The sequence below is a fragment of the Callorhinus ursinus genome, unplaced genomic scaffold (genome assembly GCF_003265705.2).
Source record: "Callorhinus ursinus isolate GAN/ISIS: 27379988/994484 unplaced genomic scaffold, GSC_fseal_2.0 scaffold48, whole genome shotgun sequence".
Lineage (NCBI taxonomy): Eukaryota > Metazoa > Chordata > Mammalia > Carnivora > Otariidae > Callorhinus > Callorhinus ursinus.
Window position 1 is genome coordinate 9,644,308 of NW_027397110.1, and position 7,783 is coordinate 9,652,090.

Genomic DNA, 7,783 nt, shown 5'->3' on the forward strand with positions numbered 1-7,783 from the left:
CTGAGCAAGGAGCCCAGTGCGGGACTGGATCCCATGACCTGAGCCGAAGGCAGACGCTTCACCCACTGAGCTACCCAGGCACCCCAATAAATAAAATATTTTTAAAAATTTTAAAATAAAATAAAAGAATCCCTCTGGTTCCTATACTGACACAGCCTGGGGTGAGGTTGGAAAAAGGAAATGGGTTAGGAGAATCGTTGTGATAATCTCGGTCAGTTTGGGCTGTTATAACAGGTTACCATAGACTGGGTGGTTTATCAACAACAGAAATTTCTCACAGTTCTGGAGGCTGTAAGTCTGGGATCAGGTTGTCTGCCAGCATGATTGAGATCTGTGAGAACCCTCTCCTAGGTTACAGACTGCCCACCTCTTCTATTCTCACATGGCAGAAAGGCTAGGGGGCTCTCTGGGATCCTTTTTGTAAGGGCACTAATCCCATTCATGAGGGCTCCACCCTCATGACCTAATGACATCCCAAAAGTCCCCACCTCCAATACCATCATAATGGACTAGGATTTCAGCATATGAATTTGGGAGGGTGGGCGCATTCCGTCTATAACAAGGATATTGCAGTGATCCTTGGCAGAAACTGGATGAGGGTGTTAGCAGTGGAGATGGGGTGGAAAAGGTCAGAGTCGAGATATATTTTGCAGGTAGAGCCAGGGACTTCCTGCTCCAGTGGGGTAAGGGGGTGAGAGGTGGGATTCAGGGATGACCCCAGGAGTCCTGGCCTGGGCACTGGAAAGACAGAGTTGCCAACGCTGTTGGGAGAGGCTGAGAGGGTGCAGGTTTGTATGTGTTTGGGAGGCACATTGACTTTGAGATGCCTACTGGACCTCAAGTATGAGGTGTTAAGTAGACAGTTCAGGGCAGGAGTCTGGGCAGGGGATATAAATAAATTTGGGGATCTCAAACACACCAATGCCAGAACTTGATTGGATTCTGTTTTTCAGTTAACCTGGGTAAGGTGTGGACCTGGCAAACAGCAATGGGGTAGGCAGCTTGAATGACATCGGAGAAATTTTGCTAGTTAGGCCGCCTAGAGACAGGCGGGGCAAGAATGAAGCGCCGTTAAGTGGAATGGGAAGAGAGTCTCTCGGCTCTGCAATTTCATCTCGCGTGATTGCATACAGCACTTCGGTACACATTAATTTCACAATTCCACACGCATCCTTCACTCGACAAATAGCCATTATATTATGTTCCATCTTCAAAACAGGCCCAAATGGAGGAAATTAGGGTTAAGAAAAGTGAAGTGCCAGAGAGCCCGCGAGTGTCGGGGGCAGAGCTTGGAGCCCAGAACTCTGTCCGTGCACCCCCAGAAGCTCTGTGGTGGGTAGGGTTGGGCAGTCGAATTGAGGCGGGGCCAACGACGACTCTTGGCCGGTTTGTTTGCGAGAGGCAGGAGAACCGAGGTCGCCCCCACCGCCCCGCGGCGGGCTGCGGGTTTCCGGGCGCGGCCCCTTTAAGGCCGGGAGGGTGATCTCAGCCGCTCGCTTGCCGCCCCGCCCTCCCCGGCGGCGTGCTCAGTGCGCAGGCGCGCCGCGGCGGCACTCCGCTGGGCCCGGGACCCGCCGGCGGCGGCGAGACACCGGGGCTGCGGCGCCGCCAGCCCGCCAGCCCGCCAGCCCGCCCGCCCGCCCCGCCTGCAGAGTCCGGCCGCCGCGAGCCGTCCGCACACACCACCGCCGCAGCCGCCATGGGCTCCTGAGGTACCCGGCCCGGCCGGCCTCTAGCCGGAGGCCCCGAGGGGGGTGGCTGCGGGCTCCCGGGCGCGGGGGCTGCTCCGTTTTGGGGAGGCCTGCGCGGGGGGGTGCCCCACGGGTCGCGTTGGTCGCAGGTCCCCGGTGGGGGAAGGCATGGAGGTGGCCGGCGCGGCCGAGGAGGAAGGGGGCGTCCGCCTCTCAGCCCGTCCCGCCCTGCGCCCCCTCCCCGCCCTGCGGGGTCGGGGCCGCCCGTGGGTGTGCCTCGGCCCCCTCCTGGCCAACGTGGCAGGCCCTCGCCTGGAGTGTAATTGGACCTGCCTGTGGGGGTGGCCCGGGGAAAGGGAAGGCGGGTGGACAGGCCCTTTGCAAGTGGGATTGTGTGAGTCCGGTGGGTGTGCTGGCGCCTGGCACCACCGAGTGGGGGAGGCATCCGTGCCCTGTGCGGGTGGCTGTGATCTGGGAGGATGGTTGGCCTGGCCAGGCCTTTGGGGGATGCATGCATGCAAGGTGTACACGCCTTGCATACAAGTCAGCTGCTTGGAGGGGCACCAAGGCTAACCTGGGGCTCCAAAGGATATTTGTTTAAAGGGACCACAGAGGTCTGGTTAGGGTGTGTGTATCCATCCGGTGGGTTGTACATTTCCTCTCTGGGCACACTGCTTAGGTCTGGTGCTAGTTGACTCCGGGCCATGGCAAGGCAGGGTCGGGGGGGGGGGGGGGCCTGGGTTTCTGTTCCCAATCCATATCCTTTCTGGGTCGTGCAAGGCCGGATATCATATACTCATACGCATGGGTGTGCCCACACGCCCAGGGCACCATGGCGCAAAGCAAGTGTTTGCACGCCTGCTACCTGTGTGTGAGGTGAAGGCCATGTATTATTTATCTGACTGCTGGGTGCTTTATGTAAGGAAAGAAGCAGCAATCTGTGCCCTGGAGGCCTGTGTGCTGCAGAGTCAGCCGGGCAAACAAGCTCACCTGCGCCTGCAGAGGAGTCTCAGAGGTGTGACTTCCTTCACAGGTTATGTCTGCAGCATCCCTTCCCATCCTTGTTCCTTTTCAGCAACCTTGGTGGGCCCCCTCGGCTCTTCACCTCGGGACATCTCGTCAGAGGGTCCCACTGCTGGGACCATGGGGTGGGAGGGCCCCAGCAGCCCAACCTGTATGCCCATTTTGTCAGACCTTGGTCACAAACTTCACAATGCCCCTGGCTTCCGGGAGCTCTCAGGTCAGTGGGGGGAATCAAACTTAGAAAGGAGTCATCGCAACGATGTGAAAAATATAAAACAATAGAGGGAGTGCAGTGTGGGCTCACTGCTGGAAGAGGGGGAGCATGGCCAGCAGCAATGACTTCAACATGGGGGGGACAGCTGAGCTGAAGCTTGAAGGATGACGAGCATGTCTTTGGTGCTTAACCACACATGTTTTCCCAGTTAATTTTCTCAGTGGCTGTGTGAGTACAGAGTTGTTGTCATCCCTGTGTGCAATTGAGGAAACTGAGACCCAAGGGGAGTACATGACTCACTTGTCTGTGGCACATGGCGGACCAGGATAGAGTCTTCCTCGAGCCAGGACCTCTCTTGCGGCCAGATCTTGCTGCCTTGTAACTGGCTGAACAATCCACATGCCAGGCACCATGCTAGGGGCACCGGTGTCTGAAGATGAATGGGACCTGGTGCCTGGCCTAGGGCCTTCCTGTCTGCCGGGGAGGAGGGTGTAGATGGGTGTAGACAGTGACCATTCAGACATGAGGGCCCAATAGCCTGTGTGGGTGGAGAAGGCACTGCGAATTCCCACCTCCCCCACCCCTTGCCCCTCGACCATAGGCAAGCTGGGGTGCCTTTGTGCAGCCCTTGGGGTTCTGGATGTGTTGTAAGTTGCTCCCACACGGTGGTGGGTTAAGGAGCCCCTTCAAAGCTCTCCAAATGGATGGGAAGGAGACCTTCAAGGCAGAATGGGTGTGGGTGATCTCCTTGTCCTACTTCGCTCCTGTTGGCCGAGTTCTGTGGAGCTTGGGCTTCTGTCTGGAGGCTGTTTGCTCCCCCTCTGCCTTTGAGGTTTCGCTCCTGGTTTCTGGCGGGCCAGCCCACCTCTCTCCCCGAGAGGGGCTCAGCTCTATTTCCAGTCCCCGCTGTGCTCATTTCTCCCTGTCAATTCCCTGGAGTGGAAACAGCCTCAGTAAGGCAGAGAGTGTAGCCCTTTATTGTTTTGAAACGGAGTAACAGCGAATGCCCTTCTCGCTCCTTGGGGCATTTAGCCTGGGGAATTGGAGTGTGAGTTGTGGAAGGCCAGCAGCTGGGCCCTGGGAGAACTCTGTGTGGGGCCTACCACAGACCTTCACGGGGGGGGGGGGGGGGGGGCAGTAAGCACTTGCTGAAGTCCTACTGTGTGCCAGGCTCCATGCTAGGCCTCAGGGGACCGGATCCTGAATGGTGGGTGGTGCCTTCCAAAAGGCTGTGGTTGGCTGAGGGAGTCCAATGTGTAACGACTATGTGCAAGACAGTGCTCTACTTGTGGTTGAAACAGAGGCCCTAAAGGGGTGCAGAGGACAATAGGAACAACAGCTTGTTTATTAAGCACTTACTGTGTGCCAGGCACAGTTCAGAGTGCTTTGATGAATGACTGTGTTTCATCCCCCTACCACCTGGTGAGGTGGGAATCGTTACCTTCCTGCTTTGTAGAGAGTCAGCCTAGCAGGTTCGAGCGGAGGTAGTTGGTGGAGCTGAGCTCTGAACCAGAGAGTCTGACCTCAGAGCCCATGCTCTTCCCCTACTCATCCCGGGGGATGCTGGAAGTCTTCCTGGAAGTGAAGTGCCCTGCGCCCGCACCTGGAAGGATGAGGAGCCCGTGGACGGGGTATGGAGGCCTGGGATACCTCACCTCCCAGACCTGGCTGCAGTGGGCCTGGGCATGAGGATCTGTGAAGGCCTCTCTAAGGAGTTTGAACTTGACCCCGGAGTGGTCAACAGGGAGCCCCTGAAGGTTTCAAAACGGAATTGAGGTCCTCAGCCATGTGTCACACACATTCGGGACAGCATTACCATTTCTTCTCCTTCACTTATTCCTGCAGAGGACTCTGAGAACACCCAGCCTCCCTCTCTCCTTTTTGCAACTCAGGACACTTTTCCAACAGGCATCCTCCTTAGGCCCTGCTGCGTTTCCCTTTTCTTCTTCCAGCAGCTTCTGGTTTTGACGACCCCGTGTGACCCAGGACGGCCTCTGGAGCCCACCACTGTCGTGGCATCTGCCCTCAAATCGGCTTCTGGGGCCGGCTGTCAAGTGGCTCCACTGAACAGGAACCCGCGTTTTTCCTGGCTCTCCCGGGTCCTGTGGGACCTCACCGACTTCTCATGCCGTAGATCTGGAATGAGCGTGGGCGGCCTTTCCCTGTTGAGAGCTCCGGTGGCTGTGTGTCCCCCACATGCCCCCACGCTCAGCAGCGTCATAAATACAAGCAGAGGGGAGTAGGGACGGAGCAGGAACTGGAGCCTGGGAATCTGGGTTTAACCACGGGTCCCACGTGTGAGTTCACTGGGGAGGTCCCTGCTCTCCCTGCCTGCTTTGCTGGGTGTCCAGGGGCCAGCGTTCATGCAAGCGGCTCTAGTCGCTGGGCCTCGGGGCTGCAAGGTGAGGGGTCATTGCACGACACATCCGCATCGGGTATGGGAGCTCCGGCTGCAGGCCTGGAGGGGAGGAGTCGGAAGAGTCCGGAATCCGGTGCCTTGGGAGAGGAGGCTGAGAATTGAGGAGGAGACGAGTGGTCACTGGCAGTGGGAGAAAGAAACGCCCCTCTGGGAGAGCGGAAGATGAAGGGCCGAGCAGCCCTGGTGGCCTGGAGAGAGAACTGGGAGACGTCTAAATCCTCGCTCTTTTTTTAGCCCTGTGGCCTTGGGCAAGTTGCTTACCAGGTTCTAATTTCCATTCTTTAAAAATGGGGAGATGATGCAATTTCCTACGTCTGTAAAATGGGAATAATAATAGCGCGGCCGCCACGCGGCTGTCATGACCTCACGCCTGCGTGGAGCTCAGCACAGCACTCGGCACATGCTCAGTGAACACTGGCTGTTACGGGAACACTACGGGCTGTTCAGTTTATTTAAGACCGAGGTATTGCTGGGGCGCCCGGCTGGCTCCGTTGGTAGAGCATCTGCCTCTTGAGCCCAGGGTCGTGCGTTCAAGCCCCACATTTGGTGTGGAGGCTACTTAAGAAAAGACACATCTGAAAAATAAGAAAAGACGTCTTGCGTGTGTGTGTGTGTCAGGCACTCGCGGAGCTGAGTCCCGCTGGGGGCAGAGGCCGCACACACAGGAGCGATGACCGTTGTCGTGGGCACCCTGAGGGAGCATCAGGGCGTTCCTGCCTGGGCAGGCACTCTTCTGAGGAGGTGACATTGAAGCTGTTACCGTGCGGAAAGAGAGGAAGCAGGTTCCAGGCAGAGGGAAGAGCGTATGCAAAGCCAAGGTCTGAGTTCTTGTCTATAACATTATTTGGCATCTGGTCTTAACCCAGTGGATTCTCAGTAAAGGTTAATCGAATGTGATCTTCTCAGCCTCAAAGAGGACACAGAAAGGGGAAGAAGTAAAGTGGGAGAGGGCTGTTGAGAGAATCGGATGGTCTCGCAGTTTGAAGTTTTCTCATGTTCCCTCCTCTTCGCCTCCACCTCCTGCTGAGTGGGGTGCGGTGCAGGTGCCCGAGCACAGTGCGGCTAAGCCACCGGGGTTCTCTGCAGGGACTCGTCCCTGGACCCCGCCTTGCCTCAGGACCGGGCAGGGGAGGGCGGGGGCCGGGGGGAGCACCACAGCAGAGGGAGTCGAGGTGCTGGAAGTAGGCTGCACACCCAGGCAGCCTTTGTTCACATTTCTGCTGCTGCCTTGTGCCAGGGCAGAACTTGGAAGGAGGATGTGTGGCCTCTGGTTGGTCGTTTCGAGTCTTGGGTTACTGATGGCTCCCTGTCTGGCACGTGCCTTCCACAGAGTAGTGCTGAAATAGTTTTCGATGACACAACTGAACGGCTGGGTAGGTTAATGTCATTGCCACTTGGGGTAAAGCTGGAATTATTCTTGAGAAGTGACAGATACTAAGGCCAGGATTAATCAGAACAGGATTGTCGATGAGAGCCGAGCTTCCACCAGGAGCCGATGGGGCACATGGGACAGCCCGGGGTCTGGGAGGTCCTGGGCCTGTGCTGACAGGCAGGAAGCCCCGCAGTCACTCCTTTTCCTTCTCTGCTGGGACGGAAACCAGAGGGGGAAGATCCCACCCAGAAAACCTTTGTGCCTGACCTGCGTCACTTCCAGCTGTACTGTTTTAAAAAGTCACACACAAGTAATTGAGTATTTAATGGAAAGTTTGCAGGGTTGATCTGAATGTTTCAGCCTTCGAAAAACAGGCTTCTCTGCTTTTGAAAATAGGACTTGTTGATTGTAGTGAACTTGGAACACAGAAGGTTGGTGGGTAAGACTAAAAATCACCCCCAATTTCAAAACCAAGAAATAATCACTGTTGATGTGGGCGTATTTTCTTTCTAGGTATAATCCTGCATTATCTCATTGTTTACATAACACCAGGTAAATTCATAAGAATTTACCCATGACATTATTAAGTTGGTCATAGATACGAAAGAGTCACAGAAGTTAAAAACCAGATCCCCTGGTGCTGTATTTCAAGTATCTGTGGGAAAGATGAGTTCCTGAACTTTTTGCTAGATGGCATAATGGCTGTGAGCAGCAAGCAGAGCGTTGCATGGAAGAGAACCAGAGTGATGACCTTGGGCAAGTCGCTTGCCACTGGTGGGGCTACTTGTAACCCCTCTGCTCACCTCCTGGGTCCCGCAAGGTGCAGGTGAGGTCCCTGGTTCTAAAGCCTTGAGCTCCCCAAGGGAAGGGCCTGGTTTAGATTCAGAGCAGGTCACATGAAGATGGATGGAGAAGGGTGTGTGTGTGTGTGTGTGTGTGTGTGTGTGTGTGTGTGTGTGTGTGTGTGTGTGTGTGTAGGGTGTGTGTGTAGGGTGTGTGTGTGTGTGTGTGTGTGTGTGTGTTCTTTCCCAACCTGAAATTTGTTTGGTGATATCCTCCCAAAG

General features: G+C 56.0%; 1 protein-coding gene across 3 annotated transcripts in view; it reads left to right on the forward strand.

The window, feature by feature from the left end:
• Positions 1-1,641: 1,641 nt before the first annotated feature.
• The window catches only part of TMEM184B (transmembrane protein 184B), a 47,229-nt gene continuing 41,087 nt past the window's right edge, over positions 1,642-7,783 (forward strand). For 2 of the 3 annotated variants that reach the window (XM_073882771.1, XM_025881632.2), the window contains exon 1: positions 1,642-1,712. The gene's annotated coding sequence lies outside the window, so the exon portion shown is untranslated. Of the gene's footprint in view, positions 1,713-5,466; positions 5,612-7,783 lie in introns of those variants that run through there. The other variant, XM_073882772.1, reaches the window with a different exon arrangement.